The following is a 20919-nucleotide window of genomic DNA, read 5'->3' as shown; positions in this document are numbered from 1 at the left end:
TACATAGAATATCAAAATGAAACCAGTTTTTGTAAGAGAAATATTTAAAACTCAAGAGAACAAAAATGAAGGAGTATGCAGAGGAAATTACTTGGAACCAGGCTCATCAAGAAGAACAGGAGACAAAGAGCAAATGGATGGAAACAAGGAGAGCAAGCATAAAAATAAAGCAGATGAGATTGAGAGAAACATGCAGATTTATGGAGACAGTTCAGTTTATTTGGGTCGCTTTCTTTTTCCTTTGCCACACCACCTTATCTGTAAAAACCTGGTGGGCACTTCTGGCACTTCTGTTTCATGTTGTGCTGTATACCTGTAACTCATTCTAAGACACAAGATGAATGTATGGGTATTCTTGATGTATTACTACCGTTCCTGCCTTAGTTCAATCTGCTATGGCCAGCTGCTCCCGTACATTTAGAGATGTTTTGTAACTCACAGAGTTCTGATACAATGTTGGTGTAGAGCAAAGAGAAGTGACTATTGTAAATATGAATTGCTCCACTCTGAAAACTGTGTGTATGTAATGAGAAGGGTTTGCTCTGAATTGTGATAAATTAGAGTTTTCTGTAAGGTTAGCTTCAAAGTAAGCTCAAATTATGATAATGAGATAAAATCCTGATCTCTGTTCTTACTACTTTGAATTTCTTTGATGAGAAGAGCCATATCCTGACCACTTGAGGATTCACCTTATAGAAGGGAAATATTTTGAGGGAATATGACAAATACAGTGCTCTGAATCCTGTCTCTCCTGTCTACTTGAGGATTCACCTTATAGAAGGGAAATATTTTGAGGGAATATGACAAATACAGTGCTCTGAATCCTATCTCTCCACAGCCTTACCTCAACCTCTGTCAGCGAATGTATTTTTGTCAAAAAATGACACTTGGCAAAAGCTACCCGACACTGTGTTGTTCTTGGCAAGCATTACACTACACTGTGGTTTCTCTGTCCGTTCAAGACTTCAGTCATTCCATCATTTTGGGGTTGAATCAGATATAAGTTCATCCGTGAATAAAAGGAGATATAAATCCTTTCCTAAAGCATTGTTTGGCAACACGGCATAGGAATCACTCCTTTATCTTTCAATTTATAAGAATCCTATTAATACAAGGATCAAGGAATAACATGAAATAAGATGTCAAAACTAAGGTAATGGGTAGCTAAGCCTATAACCCTTATGTGCCTTGAAAAGAATTACTATAATTTTTTGGGGCTGAACACAACGAGGAGAACTGGGATTTCTGAAACACGTCATTATTCATGCAGGGATAGACGGAATCGTAAAGACTGAAAAATTAACTGTGTAAAATTGAACTGGGAGAACTATCATTATTGAAGCATTTTCTAATGGTATGTCATGTGTCATAGTAGACTTTGATAAATTAGATGTGTTAAGAAGATGTCTTAAAATGCCCTTTCCAAAACATACGCTGGGGTTTAGGGAGTGCTCCCAGCCTGTGCTAAGCCCGACGGAGGTGTCCGAGGGGCGCAGCTGCGATGGAAGCGCCCCTGCGCTCGGTGCGCTCCGTGTCCGGGGCAGCCCGCGGCTAACAGGTGATGCGGCCCTGCAGGACCCCAGCCCTGCCGGACCCTGGCCCGGGCAGTCCCCACGGCCGCCCCGCTCCGAGCCGCTCCGGGGCGCAGGTGCCAGCTCAGCCCTGCGGCGGCTGCGGCCCCGGGGCAGCTCGGGGAGGGAGGTAAACGAGCCCAAGCACTCCGTGTCCCGGCAGGGCAGGGAAGGGGGAGGTAAACGAGCCCAAGCACTCCGTGTCCCGGCAGGGCAGGGAAGGGGGAGGTAAGCGAGCCCAAGCGCTCCGTGTCCCGGCAGGGCAGGGAAGGGGGAGGTAAGCGAGCCCAAGCGCTCCGTGTCCCGGCAGGGCAGGGAGGGGGAGGTAAGGGAGCCCAAGCGCTCCGTGTCCCGGCAGGGCAGGGCAGGGGAAGGTAAGGGAGCCCAAGCGCTCCGTGTCCCGGCAGGGCAGGGCAGGGGAAGGTAAGGGAGCCCAAGCGCTCCGTGTCCCGGCAGGGCAGGGAGGGGGAGGTAAGGGAGCCCAAGCGCTCCGTGTCCCGGCAGGGCAGGGAGGGGGAGGTAAGCGAGCCCAAGCGCTCCGTGTCCCGGCAGGGAAGGGGTCGCGGCCGCGGCCCCGCCGGAGCCCCGCGCCGAGCCCGCCCCGCGCCGCGCGGGTGGCGGGGGAGGCGCCGCCGCCGAGGCGGGGCCGCGCTCCCGTTCCCGCTCCCGTTCCCGCTCCCTCTCCGCTCCGCCGCTCCCAGCCCTGCTCCCGTTCCCTATCCCGCTGCCATCCCGCTCCGCTCCGCCGTGCCCAGCCCCGCTCCGCTCCGCTCCGCTCCGGCGCGGCCCCGCTGCGGCGGTGCTGCCGCGCTTTCCCGGCGCGGCTCCGGGCGCCTCCCGGCATGGACGTGAGGCGAGTGGAGAGCATCTCGGCGCAGCTGGAGGAGGCCAGCTCCACAGGCGGTAGGACGCGGGCAGCGCGGGGACGCGCTGAGTTAACCGGGGCTCTCGTCCCCTCTCCTCTGGCAGCGAGTGTGGCTGCTCGGCGTGGGGCGGGGAGGGGGAGCTGCCCGCCCGTGCGAGGGGCGAGCGCGCCCGCGGGCAGATGGATGTGTGCGTGGCTATGGGGACGGTAAGCGAGCGCTTCGTGCCTGGGATTCGGGCTGAGAGGCGGTCAGGGGCTTCGCGAATCCCGCCCTAAGCTGCCTGCTCTGACCTAACTGGTACTTTTGCCTTTGCTGAAACGACTTGGGGCTGGGAGTGATCCTCCAGGGCACATCCTCTCTAGTGACCAACTTCAGGAGGTAATTTTGGTCAGGCTCCCTTACACCTCCTGCTTTGGTTTCCATTGCACCTCTCCGATGCCTAAGCGGCAGCTATTTGATGGAGACCAGCTGCTTCTGGTAAGCCTTCTTTGGTGCCTTTCTTTCTCTGTACCTCACATTGCCGTTACACATTCACCTGAGAAAGGCTACAGGATAACTTGAATTTTAGGGAGGAAAAAAACATGTCTTGCTATCCTCCACAGGGATTTTGACTCCTGGAGTGCTGAGTTTTTTCCCAGTTATTTAAGAACGAAACTTCTTGGGTGCAGTGTGTGTAAGTGTTGCCGAGAAAAGTGTTCAGCTCAAGCCAGCTGGATAAGCAGAGGATAGTTGGACAGTTAATGAAAAACTTTGCAAAACAGGCAGTCAAAAACAGGGAAAACTTATTTTCTTAGAAACGGTGTTTCTTGCTTTGCAGCTAGATTTCTCATGAACTGTGATGCCAGTGTAGAATAGTAGCCTTACCAACAAGTTGTTTGAAAGACTCAGTGCAATCCCACCATTTGCTTGATTTCTAATGCTTCAGAATGCATCTTCTGCTTGCTTGAAGAGGTTCGCAGCCATGTGTTTCCTGCTGGATTGTACCAGGTTTTTCTCTTTTCTTAATAGCCTAGCTTTTTTATGTTTTAGAATGTGTAGCGTTTCATGTAGGATACCAGATCATTTGTGTTGGGGATAGGGAACTTTTGTATTTGACTGTGCTATCAGCTCAATTGTAAATCTGTCTTTGCATTTCATTAAAGTTTTGGGAAAAAATGTGTCGTCATTATAATTATCCAATAAGGAACATGGCCACAAAAGTGGTGTTGTGATACTTCTTGCTACTTTTCAGATCCAGCACCCTCAAGTTATAATTTAGGCTTTTCCCTCCATGTACCACTTCAGCCTTCTGGCTATAGCCTCTTAGAGGTCTGGAAGTCAAACTGTTTTTCCATAACACATACATCATCAGAGACAAACGGCGAGCAGGCTCTTGGCTACCTGTGCAACCACCATGCAGTCCTGTTCAGCTTAAACAAAACTGGGGTCATGATTCAGGCATAGTGGGTTTGTACAGCTGCTGTTGAGGAATTATTTGGTTTGTGGATCATTAATGTAGCTATTGAAGCATAAAGAGAGTTTAAAGGTTAATTTTATTTTTCTAACAGGTATAGTTTGCAGTAGCAGGAAAGTGTCTATACAAAAATTGGGGGAATATCTGAATCCGTGTCATGCAAGTAATAGGAAATGCCCAGATGATGTTTTTATGGAAATTGCCTTCAGTTGAGCTGTATATTAGATGTGTTTTCTCTTTTGGTTCTCTTGATATGCATGCGTAGTAGCTTTTAAAAATTAATGACAGCTTTAATTCACTTCAAGCTTGTAATGGTGAAAAGAAGTAAGTTACACTTTTGCACTCTTTTGGAGCAAGAAAAATCTGACTGAAACATGACTTACTGTGCGAAAAACATTTCTCAAAAGTAAGTTTTTATGCCAGAAAAAAAATGCCAGAAAGATAAAAATGGTAGAGCTAGAAGGAAATACCTCCTTTCTTTTGCAGAATGACATACATTAGTCAACAGATATCACCAGTGTGATGTGATGTGAAGCTAACAAGTGTCTAGCTTCACTCCTTTGGGCTTTCTTCTTATGTGAGACAGCCCATTTATTTTCATCTTCCCACAGTTTTGGCCCTTTTTTGTCTAAACCTTCCTTTACACTTCTCTCTAGCTGTCTCCCTCCAGGCTCTTAAATGCTCAACTCATTTTCAGTGCCATCAGCATTTCTGAATGTACCTGTCTGTTGCATTTTTAACAAGGAAGGTGGATTTTTTTCTCATTAATTCTCTTCAAATAGAATCATAGCTTCAAACGTTAGTAATTTTTAAATGGTAACGCCTGCAGTAGAGCTGTTACGGGGATTTGATGTTAATGCACGAGAGTCAGAAAATGAAACTAACAAAAGAGCGACTGTTCCTCAATTTCATTTTTCCAAGTGAAATAAAACCCAAAAAATGCACAGGCAGCTTGAATAATGAGAATTATTAATGAAAAAGGCAACATTTTATGCCTTTTAACAGGTAGTGACTGCCTTAAGCTGATCTTCTCCTTACATTTAATTTTGCACCTTGCAGGGCTTCTTCTGATTCAAGGGCATTCAAATTAATGTCAATTGAAGAACCACTGAGAGTTGTTGAAGTATGAGACTGTTTCCTCTGTGGAATACTGAGCCATTGTAAGGATGAACTGTTTCATTCCTCTGCCTCATGAGATTGTCTTTATCAATGTTTTATCTATCAGAGAGCTGCATTTGTGCTAGTGATAGTCAAAACTCATCTGCTGCTGGGTAAAGGCATGCAGAGTCTTAGCAAAATGAGAAGAGCAGAGGGAGATTATCAGTAAAAGTTTGTGTGGGTAAGAACAAGTTTAATCACAAAATGTCCTGTGGGTTCAATATCTAGGACAAACTTAAGCTGTTGGGAATACTAATATGAATAAGGCATTATCACAGCAACTGGTTGCTTTGCTTTAGGGTGTGATGAATTCAGAATGGGCATTGTGCTGACCAGTGTGACCATGCTTATTCAAAAAACATAAATATTTATGAAAGCCATGGTGTCATTTATGCCAAGTTTTAAAGAGTTTTAGTTATTAGACAAGGCAGTTCATGTTATGAAAAGGGTTGTAATTTCTACATTGTGGGCAGAAGTACCACAATGGACCAAATAGTATTATTAAGCAGTGTTTATCCAACTTTATGTTTACTTAAATATTCTCTGCCATACCTCTGGGACATCCTTGTGCACTAGTGCTCACTTTTGCTTTTAGTGAATGACTTATCTTGTTGCTTGGGGCATTCTTAGAAGACAAAGGAAATAGTGCTAAAAGGACAAAAAATTACATATTGAATAAGCTGAAAATAGGAAGTTAGGGAAATGGATGCTAAGAAAAAGTAAGAAAGTGATAAAAAAATATACTGGGAAACAATTACAGGAAAAAAAGAAGAGGTGGGAAGGGGGAAAGGAGGAAACAGATTTTGTATCTCATGTGTTGAGGTACAAAATCTGTGTTAGTAGTGGGTATTGGACCAATTTCTTTATATCCCAGTTGGGATTCATCTGACACAATGAAAAGCAGGCAGTGACTTTCCAAGTGATGTGCACCAATATTCATATCAATGTGATCAGTTGGTTTGTCTGGGAGCTCCATCCAAAGAATGAGCTGTCAATCAAGAGTTAGCCTTACTATTTTTACTAATGATCTGTTGTCTCCAGACACTCTTCATCATTGGATTCTTTCAAGATTCTGATGGACAGGGTGCTGGACTATCTTGTCTAGACTGTGCTAGAAGTGCTGCTGCCAAATGCAATGCTTTTCCTGTGAAATCTGCAAATACGTAAAGGAAGGAATAAATTAAATGGACTCACAAACTAATAAAGGATGTATATGTGTGATGGACGTGCAAGGAGATGCAAATATTTTCAGTGTAAAATATGCATTCTACTCCTGCAGCGTGGAGGAAACAATTGACACTTAAGAGAACTGACTGCAGCATAAGCCTCTGTATAAAATTTGAGTTCTGCCTCCCTCTCCAGTTCCTCTGTTCAATGAGTATAAAGAAGTAATTACATGCAAAATTCTGTTATAGAGAGTCATATTTGACATGAATACTGAAAATAAAGGCTTTCCTCAATATAAATTTTACATAATGTAAACATCAATTTTTACAAAATAAAGCTTTCTTCTTAATTATACTGTCTGTCAAGATTACTACCTATGCTCGGAAAGATGATATATAAATAACTGAACATCTGGACAAGCTTCAGGTGTACTTGGCTTAGAGAATTTATGCTTTCCTGGGGTTATTAGACTTTTTGAAATGTATAGAGGCAGATTTGGTACCTCACAGGAAGTGTAGCCATAAAAGAGGTAGCTGGTGTGTGTCATGGAAAGCTTTTACAGTGTATCAGATAAGAACTTAGGACTTTGGGTTGGAGCTGAATATTTGATCTGTGCAGCATTCAGCTGTAATCTATCCCATCTCAGTCTCTCAGTTTGCCATTGTGATTTATTCGGAATCTTTGGCACTTGAAAAAGAAAGTATCTAAAAATACAACGCCTGATTGCTTCACTGTTTCATGGATATGTGCATTCCTGCCAGGCTGTCCTACTATCATCTCCCCATCCCCCTCACCAATTCTGCTGGTCCTGTCTTTCTTTCAGGTACCAAAATAGACTGTATTTGAACTCTTCCTTGCCAAACACATGCTGGCCATTTATTGTCTCCTATGAGCAGAGACCATTAGTCCTGTTTGAGATGAGAGAGAAAACATTAGCAAACAGTTGTGGTCTTGGAAGTCAAGGATCCAAATTTCAGTAGTTGTAGTCGACACAGTCTGAACTAAGTAGGATTCCCTTCCTTATTAGCACAGACTTCTGGGACTTAAGAAGTGCAGATACTAAACCTTCATTATTTGGAGCACAGCGTGGTGGAGGTGTTTAATGGATGATTTGTCTCCATAGTGTTTGGCTTGAACTGTAATGTGTGGCTGCACCAAAAGCAAATGGACAAGAGTTTGACATGGGCATTTGTTTTTCGATAGTAGCTGTCTTTTCAGAATCCTAGTTTCTCTGGCAAGAGCTTTGCTTTCCATTGCTTTGATGGCTAAGTAGTGTTTGGCCTGGATTTCCCACTGAGGACACCAGGCAGAATGAGGAAGAGAAGTGAATGTACGTGTTTTGGGGCCTATAGAATTGTGGAAAGCATGGAATCCAGTTTTCTGTGATGTTCTCAATTGTTAGCTCGTAATTGTGTTACAGGAGCTTTAGGATCATATAGATCATGATTCGATTTATTTTTCCCTCATCATTTTCCATTCTCACACACTAAAGGAGCGATTGTTCCTGTTATCACCTTCATGCATGCAGCAGCAGAGGAGGTTGGGCTCTAGATTTATTTCCATGAATTTGGGAGATCTGTAGACAGCAATAAACTGGCAGCAGTTTAAAATGTGTGGTTGAGTTGGAAATATATTGAATCCATTCGCCTCTAAGAATAAACCCAAACACAGAATAAAAGCTGTATATCTGAGCTCATACTGTGTTTTATTTCTGGCAGCCCAGCAGAGACTTAATATGGTATTAAAAGGAGCTCTCTGTCAGAGTTCTGAAAATAAATATAGTGTTTCTCTTTTATATTCTTTTTCACCTATAAAGCAAATTTCTTTAGAGGTACACTTTATAGTTGTGCTCCCCTGTTTTATGTTTATAATTTACACTGCTGTAACACAAACAGTGGTAGGAAAGTCACAGGTTCTTTTGTGTCCACTGGAGAAATGAACTAGAAGTGGAATGCGTGATAATAGAGAATCCTAAAATATAGACAGTTTGCCCTATTCAGAAAAATGATGCATTTAAATGTTTGGATTTTATTGTAGGAGATAATACCTTTGTTTGTCTACCAGGTATTTTTCACCAGCAAATGCATAATACCCAAGCACAGTTAAATGTTTAGCACTACACAGCACATTATACCCATATGCCACAAAGTTGCCAAGTGGTGACAGCATAAAAAAAAGTCTTCCAAATCTGAATATCCTAAGACATAGATTTCAAGGTGGTTGATCTATATCATGCAGTCAGTAAGAAAGGGTTTGCTATTTTATTGACAGGTAAATAGCCCCTCAATTTTACTGATAATGTTTTCTTGTTCTCACAATTTTCAGTTACCTCTCTTTATCTCCAGATACTTATATTATGAATATTGCTGTAATTAATAGGTTTTAGTAGAGAACATATTTTTTTAAAATCAAACTTTTATTAATAATCCAGAGGAACATTTAGGATTTATTAGAAAGGTAAACAGTAACCACAAAGTGTGATGATGGGTCTGATTCTTTACAGTGGGAACAGCCAGAACAGCATGTCATCACAGTAAGTAATTTGATTATTATGACTATTCCTGAACCCTTTGATACTGGTAGGAACAATTGCAATGAATAAGGATTTTTAAAATTAAATGCAGTTATTTGACTTAGAAATTTCAGTGATATTACAGACTGGGTTATAATAAAAGCGCATTGAAAAACAAGTTTGTGCCAAAATGAAAACATTATATGAAAAAAGATCTATCCCAAGTATTTGCAGTAAATTGAAAAAGAAAAAAAAGTTTGATTTTTAAAAAAATAATTTAACATGGTTACATGATGCAACTTGAAACAGTCATCTTTTGAAAGTCACACTATATAACATCTGTCAGATACAAGCCCTATTGCAACCGAACATGGAGGTTTGGGATTTTATAATATATAGAGATGTCTGTGTACATTCTAAGCGCCATAAATTAGCAATCTGTAATCACATTTTCAATATCCCTGCACCAGTACTGCTGTAATGGTTTTTTGTTTGTTTGTTTTGGTTGTTTTTTTTTTCCCATAAATGTTGCAGCTCATAGTTTCAAAGAACGCTCGAGAAAGATTGACCCTTTTTGAGATTGTTTGTTTTAGAGTGTGCCAAAGCATGTTGCACCAACAGCTCCTGGGCCTTTTGCAGCAGGAGGTGCTCCCTCCCTGTCCAGGCACTGAGAGGGGTCAGGGCAAGCCCCTGCACACGCACAGACACACAGACACACAGACACACACACAGACACACAGACACAGACGCACAAACAGACACACACACAGACACACAGACACATACACACAGACAAACAGACACACACACAGACACATACACACACACAGACACATACACACAGGCAGACACACACACAGACACAGACACAGACGCACAAACAGACATATACACACAGACAGACACACACACAGACACACAGACACAGTCACATACACACAGACAAACAGACACACACACACAGGCAAACAGACACACAGACACATACACACACACAGACACACAGACAAAGAGACACACACACAGACACACAGACACACAGACACACAGACAAAGAGACACACACACAGACACACAGACACACAGACACACAGACACACAGACACACAGACACACAGACACACAGACACAGTCACGTACACACAGACAAACAGACACACAGACACAGACACACAGACACAGACACACAGACAAACAGACACACAGACAAAGAGACACACACACAGACACATACACACAGACAAACAGACACACAGACACATACACACAGACAGACACACAGACAGACACACAGACACATACACACAGACAAACAGACACACACAGACACACAGACACATACACACAGACAGACACACAGACAAACAGACAAACAGACACACACACAGACACACAGATACAGTCACATACACACAGACAAACAGACACATACAAACAAACAGACACACAGTCACGTACATACAGACAAACAGACACACACACAGACACAGACAAACAGACAGACACACAGACAAACAGACAAACAGACACACACACAGAGAGTTAGCACCACGGCTGGCAGGAGCATCCCTGTCTGTGCCTGTGCTTTCCCTGGGCTGTGTGGAGAATGAAAAGTGCACTGTGGGATTACAGACCCTACCTGAGTGGTTAAAAGAAAGGAGAGGACAAAGACCAGGAAATGCCTTTTATGTGTGTGGCTTTAGTGGTGTCTCAGCAAGTGGACTTGGGGATCTGCTGTTCTGTTACCTTTAGAGATAATTGAATCCTGTTTTAAGGGATTCTGTCTTAAAAAAATGTAGGAGAAAAGAATAGTCCTGAAGAATAGTCCATTGAAGCAACATAACAGATGTGTATCGGGGATATGCAACCATAGATTCATGTTTTGCCTCATTGTGTGCTGGTAGCAGTATGATAGGTGTTTCTTCAGATCACCATAGGTCTTGAGTTTTGACTGTTTTGCTGGTTTTAACCCAGGCTATCCAGATGTCCTTAATCATTCTGACTGTTGGCTTATATTCCAATGCTCAGTAAGTGAATTGTATACTGCATATTTTCTGATGCAGTCTTTCTATTCTGTGTATTATTTTCCATGTTGATTTATGGACATTTGAGTTTATTGTAAAGTATCATCTGTTGTAATGCTATCTATAAAGAAAGATAAATCTAGGCTTTTTGTTTGAGGAATTGTGTGGTGGCAGCATCGACCTGCTGGTAACTGAAACAAATATACATTCAAATTTGTTGTTATTTTAAAAAAGGTGCTGTAATTGACATACACACACACTTAGGTGCTGCCCTGATTTCTGCACAGCCAGTCTACCAAATCTAAGATGAATAAGAAAAAGAAAAATAAACAAAGTAGGTGTGCAAGTTGTGATGATGTGCAGTATGATTAAAATACAGAGAATTTCATGGTATTGTTTCAGTAACTAGGTCTACTTTATATACTGCATTATTCATTGATCTTTGTGGTGGTGATGAAGTGGGGTTTCCCAGTTCCGTTTTTTTTTTTTTTTAAATATCTCGCATTGTGCATTATCTTGCAGAATTGGGTAAATGAGAGAAGTACCTCTGTGTCTAGGATCTATCTACTCACTATACTGTTTGCTTCGAAGGTGCTACTTCCAGCCTTCTCTGCCTGGTAGATGGCTGGTAAATGGGAAAGAGGAGGTCAAAGAGCAGGATGGGTTTGGTAGACAGGCGATGGTGTTGCCCTTTCTGCCTTCTTTTACATGATGATGACTACAAACGTCTTTGCAGGAGATTGACACCTCCAACTCTGTCAAGCGATGGCTCCTGCTTCTGTCAGTCTGTCACTTGGAAGCACATATGAATCCCTCAGCTCAATGGGCACTTTCTGACCTTTTTTGCATAATCTTTTTCCTCAGAGGGATGTTATTTCTAGGTTACATGCTTCTTTCTTGGTTGCTTGATTGTCAGTCAAAGGAGAGGAGAGTAGGTGATGCATCCAGTGGAACTGGTGGTCTCTAATGCATGTTTTATAAAACAGAATTCTGATAGACTGGAGGAAAAATAGCACGTGGAGGTTTAAGTGAGGGGGAAGCAGACATGACTGAGGGTATAGGGACATAGTTCTTTACATGGCACACCTGCTGTCAAGTTTCTCCCAGTACCTTAAATCTTTACTAAAAATATGAATTAGTAGGACTTAAAATTAGACAGACTTACACACCTTGTTTATTGTTTGACTGGCAGAGTTGAACAATATTTAGACATTATTTTGACTCATAAAAATACTGTTGTCAGTTACAGCTTTTGTTTGCATTCAGCTATTTTTCTCATACTAAACTAGAATAAAGTAATTCTGTGTTTCAATATAGACTTATAAAGATCTCTTCCTGTAAAGGCTTATAAAGATCTCTTCCTATAAAGGCCTTGAGCCACCCCAGACTTGACAATCAGTACATTTTCTTGTTCTTGAAAATATGGGAGGTGTTCAGCTAAAATCCCATGTTGTGCTAAAAAAACCAAACCTCTACTCTTAATTTAGCTTGTTTTACTTTGCCAGAGTTCAAAAATGACTGATTATACTTAGAAATGCAAAAGTAAGAATGTTTTGACCTGTTTAGGTAGTAAAACTACCTAAAAAGTGTCAGTAAATTCCTAATGTCTTATTAAGCAGTGTTTTATCAGCAGTTGCTTTAATCAACAGCACTTAAATTGCTGCTAGGCTGACAATCTGTTAGGACTTTTTCAATTGAACAATTTAGAAAAAAGTAGGCTTTTTTTGGTGTATTTTTCTTTTCCTTTAAAGAACCCAAAGCATTAATAATGTGTTTTCATGTAAGCCTTTTTACAAAGAATATGTACAGAAATGCTGTCAGTTTAGTGACTAATTCCTCCATGAAAACGAACTAGAAAACGTTGATGGCATTATCAAACCACCCCTTGGTAGGCAGCAGCTCACAATCCTGACTGTGGGGATGATATATATACTTTCCATTCTGCAGGTGTAGTGTTAGAATAAAGGAGTATGCAATAGGCAACACACACAGTTCATTAGGTAGTTTCTTGTTGCAATAACACAGAATGTTTTATGTTCCAAGAGGGGTGTGTATTGGTTAAATGCACCTTGCACTCAAACAATTAATGTAGATCTTCTGGATCCATCAGTGCCTGTTTCATTCTGATTGAAAGCCTGACCTTGCAGCAGCTGCAGTTCAGTGCAGTGTTGGTAGCTGAGGATGATCCTGGTATACTTAAGAAAGGCATTTGTTCATAACTGCTTGAACAGCTGACTTTAGTTCTTCAGATTCTGAAACTTCTTACAGAGAAGGGAAGAAACAAAGCTTTTGTCTCTTCCTGCATAGTCCATAATTTCATAGGCCAAAACTGGGGCTGTAGGGGATACTCAGCTATATTGACAATACACCCTGTAATGCTAATACAATCTTACCATGCTAATATAATGAAAAAGAATATGAGAATGTGAGAAGTAAATAGAGATATCAAAAGACAACCTGTTTACTTATTCAAAATAATGAAGAGCATTTCTAATCCAAATCACCAAAACTGCAACTTTTAAAAGTCAGTTAATTATTTGCTTTCTGGCAAACAAAACTTCTTCAAGGAATGCTGAGATTTTTGTGTAATATCTTCATTTGAGAAACTTTCATTATAAGAAAAAAAATCCTACTGCTGGCAGAGTTGTGACTTTTCTGGCTGAGGACAAGAGAAATAGACATATACTCAGTCAAGTTTACATGTTTGTGTTTGTCTCTGAATACTAGGCAGACAGTGACTAACCAGGCTGACTGCATACAATTGTGTGTAATCCATACAGCCTGCTCAAGGCTAGAGCCTGATACAAAATCCAGCTCAAAAATTCTATTACATTGGATTTCATTTGTAATTTTGAGATAAAAGCGATAAAAATCCATGGAATCACAGAAAAATGTTTTGGAAGAGAAGGTGAGAAGTCTTCCTGTTTCTCCTGATTCCCCAAGGCAGGATCAAATATTCATATTCTGATTCAGATGGCTTTTTGCTCAGTGTACCTAAAATTCACCACTACTGGGTGCTTTATGACATTGTTGGTTAATCTATTCAAGAATTTATCTTTCCTGATACAAACTGTTTCCTAGTCCTAAAGTGAATCTTCTTACATTTAAAGCCTGGTACCCAAATTGGATGAAATACATAGCCAAGATTTTATAGTACTGAATAGGACAAAAAATGCATTTGGTATGTCTTAGATTCTTGTCTTGTTTATAGTTTTAAGTCTGAACTGCTGTCCCTTCCAAAGCAGCCTTCCACCTATCCTCAGCCTGTGATTTAACATGCTCAGCAGTGGCAGACTTCCCAGACAACTTCCCAGTTGTCACCTAAATAGTTTTTCTCCACTCTGTTTCAACAAGATAGATAATTTCTCTGGAAGTTTACCTGATAGGTTCTAAATTATCCTTTACAAATGATAACTGTTTTTGAGTGTTGCTTTTTATCTTCTAACTTTCAAACTTGTTGGAAGCTTACTGACTACAGTGCTTGAAATTGGAAAATCGAAAGTAGGGTAAAGATTTCAACTTATCTGCCCCTCACAAATGAGAGATTTCAGCTTGCCCCTGTTGATGGTAGTTTTTCTCATCCTGCAAGAGCTCTTTAGGTTACTGCTTCCATGGAGATGAGATCAGCTGCTCCCAGTTTGTGTTGGGAGTAAGTTCTGCCCTTGCAGCGCACAACTCTTTGTATGAATTAGTTCTCGAGAATTTGGGACGAGGTAGGAATCATTGTCTTGCAAGAAATAACAACCATCAACTTTTCCTCATCTCTATGGGAAGCTTGATGGAAGGCTGTGTGGATTCTCAAGGGCCTCCAGAGCTCTTTTATGATCTGAACAGATATTCCAAATAAATAAAGAAGCACAACTTAACTTGCACTTCTTTCCAGCTATTTATTGCATTTGGATCTTCAGAAAGAAAACTTTGTCAGTGACCCTTTTATGAACTCTGTCTTTTCTAAGAATATTTTATCTCTTGAACATTTGATATGTAGCATGAACTTAGTTCTCTCTTCCATAAATAAAAACTGAAGACAGTTACTTTAAACAATTTTTTAACATGAAAAGTCAGTGTCACAGGCAATAGCGAAGCTTTTGAAGTTTCAAGCATTTCTTATTCAGATTATTTTTATCAGTGCTGTACCATCTCACACTTGATAAGATGTGCCTCCGCTTTTATGAGTGTCTTTACTAAATGCTATTATAATGATAAAACAGGGTGTGCTCATTCCTCTCTCAGTTTTCAAGGCTGATGTATCTAGGAGGCTTTAATCAAGAATATGTAATACATTTTAACTTTTAAACCAGCTTAAGCTTTTCTAGTTATGATTTTTGGTGTGCATACTCCAGAAATATTTAACTTTTGTCCACTGCCTGATTAAAACCACCATTAGAATGGCGCTTGCATACCAATGACCATAGAGAATTTATTATCTGTCTTTACCAAATTCATTTTTATAGTCTGATAATTTAGGGATATGGTTCTTTAAGATTGTAGCTCTGGGAGAGTTCTGTGATAGCTGGTCTGTGGATGTTAATAAATTAAACTGTGTTTGACTTCAGTTGTGAGATGTGATAAAGCTGTTTTAATGAGCCCAGGCAGAGGCTTTTATCAGGCAGTCCTCTGGAGGCAGGGAGCTGGTGCTCTGGCTTTATAGCAGTCAGCATTCCCTGCTTTGGCTTTGCTGGGAAAATGTTACACTTGATTTTTATATTAATATATAACACCATCTTCTTTTCTGTATACTTTGGGAACTTCACAGTGTTCTGATTGACAGTTACTTTGTTAACATCCATCACAACTAATCTATTTTATACATTGTGTGTCTTAGTTTCACATCTTTTATTCTCCCTCTGAATTTTATGTCAAGTGTTCTACAAGTTTGTCATTCTAGCACTGCCCTTTTCCTTAAGAATAATTTTGTTAGACAGTTGACCTTAGCTGGAAGTAAAGTGAGTAGTGAGTTCTATTTGTTGTGTCTGTTTCTGGGTAACTTTTTATTAGTCGATTCATAAGTCTTTTATGAAACTATTAAGCCAGTAATAACATAACTTTGATAGTACTATGATGGAGAGAACTACATTATTCTTGGATGATAGGATCGCACTGCTTTTGATCAGAATTGTCACCATCTTAAATTACTGGACATTTTCTGAAGTCTTGAAGAATAATTTGTAAGTGATAGAGAAACAAAATTGAGAAGTCTTGTGGGAAAAATCATTACTTTGTCAGTCTAGGCATTTGGGCTATGCCTATATATGGGGAACCTGTGATTGAGTAATAATGAGTAAGAATTTTTTCAGAGTTCTGTGAGTAACCAAGACACCGACTCAGACTGGCAGGGAATCTGAATACTTTATTCAAAAGAAACGAGCTGGTTTTATCCACTTTTTCAAGGCACAGTATTCCCTTTTCTGGTAATTGTCACTACGTGACCTGTCCCACGTTGCCACGTCATCAACACGGGTTCTGAATGTCCTTCTGTGGGATGATCACACACTGTTCACCCGTCTGTCAGCTTCCAGCGGGCTCCTCTCCATAGGCTCTGCCACGTGGCACCTCCTGCACCCAGGGTCAGGTGGAGACACGGTCCCTTGTGCCCTCCTTTCCCAATCTGTGCCACCATGGGCCCCTTGTGCCCTCCTGTGCCCCTCTGTGCCACCATGGGCCCCTCTGTGTTGCCCTGTGCCTCTGCTGTCACATTCCACGGCCTGCAGCTCAACTCCATCCCATCTCTTCCTACAGAGTTCCACTTCAGACTAATTCTAGTCTGGTTCAATTGACTAAATGCCTGCTAACATTTGTAGTGCAATAAGTGAGCTCCTAGAATGCATCTTCCCACTTAGCTCCACCTAGAAAAATCTGTGTATTCCGAGTGTGTTCCATGATGGGAACCATTAGGTGACTTGTGAAAGCTTGTTCCTGATCTGGGTGGAAAAGTGAACAGGTCCACATGTCAGACAGCACTCTGGGAGCTTTCCCATTCTCTGGGACCCAGAAGTTCTGTGAGCTTGTTTGAACATTTTTATCTCTTTGGCAAATTCAAATACGATCCTTTCTATTTTAGGCAATACTTAGGGAATCATGCTAATATTTTAGGGATTTTTTTGAAGATTAGGCCTACTTATTTTAGAATTTACTATATTAATACCTCCAAAATTGCGTCTTTTTAGGATCAAATTTTCTGAGAGATTTTCTTAACATCTAATCACCATCATCAAGCATCATCATCATTATGCAGAATCTGCTTCTCATTTTCTGATAGAGAATGATTTCTGATAGCCTTTCTGCTATCTCTTGCCTGATTGACAATTTGCAATTAATTCATATTGTATGCATTCAGGCTGCTTGTTTAGTTGTGACTGGAACAGCACGTGTGCAGAACATATTACAGACATGCCATCAGCGAGATGCCTCCTTCAAATGTATAGCTGTGTCAAAAATAAACATCATAGAGTTTAACAGCAGAATACATGTGTGCTAGAAATTCAGTGCTGGACTTGGTCCATACAGCATCTTACATTGCCTGTTTGCAGACAGTTCTGCAACTGGATGCAACACACCCTGGTAACTTGCTGTAATTTCTGTGTTTCAGGATGCTGTTGCTTGTCCAGAGAGAATATAAGAGTTCAGTAAAAACTGAGAAAGAAAATTAAGTCAATACTACTGCAAAGAGTATAACCCTGCATGAAGGTTGGCTGTTTTTATAAATTACATTAGTTTGTTGTGGCACTAGAGTTGGAACTTTAGGAATAGTGGGCCAAAGTACAGCTTGTTGAATGTTTCAAGACTGTTTTCAAGTATTTTTAGAGTTTGAACATATGCATTGGGTAGCGTTTCCTTGAACACCCTGGCTTTGAAATCTAATATTAGATTAGATTGTTTGCTATAGAAATAGCCACAAAGCCAAATTAACTTAATTTTGTTTGTCAAATTTTCATGCTGAATAGCTACACCTCACAATTTCTTTCTATGTTAAGGAATCAAATTTATATTCAGAGTGATTATACTTCTTTTAAGTGTTACTAAATTGCTTCTAAATCAAATTATTTCAAAGATGATGAAACTATCAGATTTATTCTTAGCTTGTATGAGTATCTTCTCAGCCTACTGCAAAAAATCTTTTGAAATCTCAGATATATGCAGACTTGCCCCCCATATTCAGTTAACTTAGGAAAAAATCACACACTTTTTCCCAGAATTTTGTAATGGAAAGGCTTTCCATAATGGAAGCTAAAAACAGAAATTATTAATGGTAATTTTTTGAAGTTTGAAAGTGACTGAAAGTTTCTATTCAGCACTGGTGAGGCGACACCAGGAGGGCGTCCTGTGTCCATTTCTGGGCTCACGAGTACAAGGGACACGTGGGCATAGTGGAGAGAATCCACCAAATATCCATCAAGGTGATGAATGCACTGGAGCATCTGTCCTGTGAGGAAAGGCCTGGGACTGTCTGGCCTGGAGGAAAGAAGGCTCAGGGAAAATGTCATCAATAAATCAACACTGAGGGAGGGAGCAAAGAGGGCGAAGCTCTTTTCAGCAGGGCCCAGTGACAAGAGCAGAGCCAAGGGGCACAAGCACAGGGGGTTTCTCTGAAAATGAGGAATGGGGGAGTGACCAAGCACTGGGCACAAATTACCCAGTTTTGTTCAATATTTTTATTGACGATATGGATGAGGGCTTAGAGTCTTTTATTAGTAGTTTCGCTGATGATACCAAATTGGGTATGAGTGTAGATCAACTAGAGGGGTGTAGGGCTCTCCAGAGAGACTTGGAACGGCTGGACAAATGGACAGAATCAAATGGGATGAACTTCAATAAGTCCAAGTGCCGAGTATTGCACTTCGGCCATAATAATCCCCTGTACCGATACAAGCTGGGGATGGAGTGGCTGGATAGTGCCCAGGTGGAAAGGGACCTGGGGGTGCTGGTTGACAGTCGATTGAATATGAGCCAGCAGTGTGCCCAGGTAGCCAAGAGGGCCAATGCCATCCTGGCCAGTATCAGAAATGGTATGGCCAGCAGGAGCAGAGAGGTCATTCTTCCCCTGTAGTCGGCACTGGTGAGGCCTCACTTGGAGTACTGTATCCAGTTCTGGGCCCCTCACTTTAAGAGGGACGTTGAGTTACTTGAGCGTGTCCAGAGGAGAGCAACGAAACTAATAAGGGGCTTGGAACACAAGCCATACGAAGAGCGACTGAGGGAGCTGGGGTTGTTCAGCCTGGAGAAAAGGAGACTCAGGGGTGACCTCATCACTCTCTACAACTTCCTGAAGGGTGGCTGTAGTGAGCTGGGGGTCGGCCTCTTTCTCCGGGCGACAACGGATAGAACAAGAGGACACAGTCTCAAGTTGCGTCAAGCTAGATGTAAGTTAGAAGTAAGAAGGAAATACTTCACAGAAAGAGTGGTCATAAACTAGAATCATTTACCCAGTGAGGTGGTAGAGGCATCATCCCTTGAAGAATTTAAAAAAAGACTGGATGTGGCACTTGCTGCCATGATCTAGCTGAACAGTTAGAACATCGGCTGGACTAGATGATCTTATAGGTCTCTTCCAGTCTTGAAAATTCTGTGATTCTGTGATTCTGTGATTGGAGGTTGTGCAGTCTCCCTGCTTGGAGATATTCCAAAGTCATCTTCAGATGGTCCTGGGCAAACCTGCCTTAGTTAGCCCTGCTTGAATAGGGAAGGTGAGACCAGATCACTTCTGAAGGTACCTCCCACCTCAACAATTATATGATGCTGGGACTGAAATGGACAACACTTTTTTTTTTAAAGAGTACATTGATTATAATAAATTTCTTGGGATACTTGTGGGATTTTCTTTGTATTTTTCAGCTTTGCTCACATTTCTGTCCACAGTTTTGTGTACAAAAGTTATTTCAGGGATGATTCTCACTGAAGAGAAAACTGGTTGAATATTTTTCAGCGAATGGCAGGGAAGATTGTAGTTGCATATGAAATAGAAAGAGTGGTTCTTCAGCGTAAGATGCACTTACAACCATGGGTTGGAAATGATGTTCAAAGTTAAGTGATTCAGTTCTCAGAGCACTGCATAGGCACATCCAATCCCCCAGTTTTCTTTAACATATACTCAGTTTTAACATGTAAGCACTCAAATATTGCAGATTATTGCCATGATCAATCTGAAACTAATTTTTGAGAATGGATTGTTGTGTCAATATAGTTTTCTTTTCTCTAAATCTCCTGCTAGTTTTGTATGCTTTAAAATAGAATCTGTTCCTTCTGCGATTTCTCTGGAGCATTTCTCTAGATATGTCTGTTCAACGTTGTAGGTCATCTGTTTTTGTGAAGAGTCTTCAGAGATCATTAATAGCTGGAAATTTGAGTAATTAGTGTGAAAATGTTGGATCTGTATACATACATAGAAGATGAAAAGAATCAAAAATAATTTAATTTTCTGTTTCATTGTTTTGGTGTGTATGGTACTTGATAGTGTTTTACATCTATAGTATTCTTAAAAGAACTGAGCAGAGGAATAAAAATGCTGGTGTGGGGTGAAGATACTGGGTTTTGCAGAATGTTTCCAAACCCGAGTCTTAGATGTGTACTAAGGTGTCATTTTTTCTCAGGGAAAATGTGAACTAGGTTAGGGGCTCTGGAGTTCTTTCATATTTTTCACTTTAAGTGATTTTGAAAGTTTTTTATGTGTTATAGCCCACAGCAGCAGCATCTAGAAATTACATAATGACCCACTTAAGAAATGCAGTCAGAACAGATGCTGCAAGACTCTGCTTTAACTCACATAGAGAAGATGTCTCCAGTCAGGTCAAAGAATTTTGCAGTTGCTTGATTAACACAGGGAGTTCCTCAGCAGAACTCAGGTCAATATTAGCCTATTTTGTAAAGAAAAATGTTTGGTGATTGTATCATAATATAAACCAGATACTCTTTATCATTATTTGAAAATACAGGACATTTTCACCTAATCTGAGGTTTTGTCCCTAATGCCAGGTGAGATACTGATATCACAATTATGGGTTGGTTTCTCTTTCTTTTTTCTTTTTTTTTTTTTTTAATTGATGATGGAAAAGTGAATATTTAGTTCTTAAACTTCATTGCTAAAAACTATTGTGTTAATTAAAACCACATTAAAATGTTCGAGGCAAAAGCATGAGCTGAAATGTTTGTGCTTTCCATAGCTCTTCTTGTT

The 20919-nt window shown here is 40.8% G+C and overlaps 1 protein-coding gene across 1 annotated transcript in view; it reads left to right on the top strand.

Moving 5' to 3' along the window:
• Positions 1 to 2705: 2705 nt before the first annotated feature.
• Positions 2706 to 20919, top strand: part of KCNIP4 (potassium voltage-gated channel interacting protein 4) — a 392779-nt gene continuing 374565 nt past the window's right edge. The window contains exon 1 of the mRNA XM_058802950.1: positions 2706 to 2914. The gene's annotated coding sequence lies outside the window, so the exon portion shown is untranslated. The remainder of the gene's footprint in view (positions 2915 to 20919) is intronic.

Source organism: Ammospiza caudacuta, chromosome 4 (assembly GCF_027887145.1).
Source record: "Ammospiza caudacuta isolate bAmmCau1 chromosome 4, bAmmCau1.pri, whole genome shotgun sequence".
Taxonomy (NCBI): domain Eukaryota; kingdom Metazoa; phylum Chordata; class Aves; order Passeriformes; family Passerellidae; genus Ammospiza; species Ammospiza caudacuta.
This window is presented reverse-complemented; position numbering and strand designations above follow the sequence as displayed.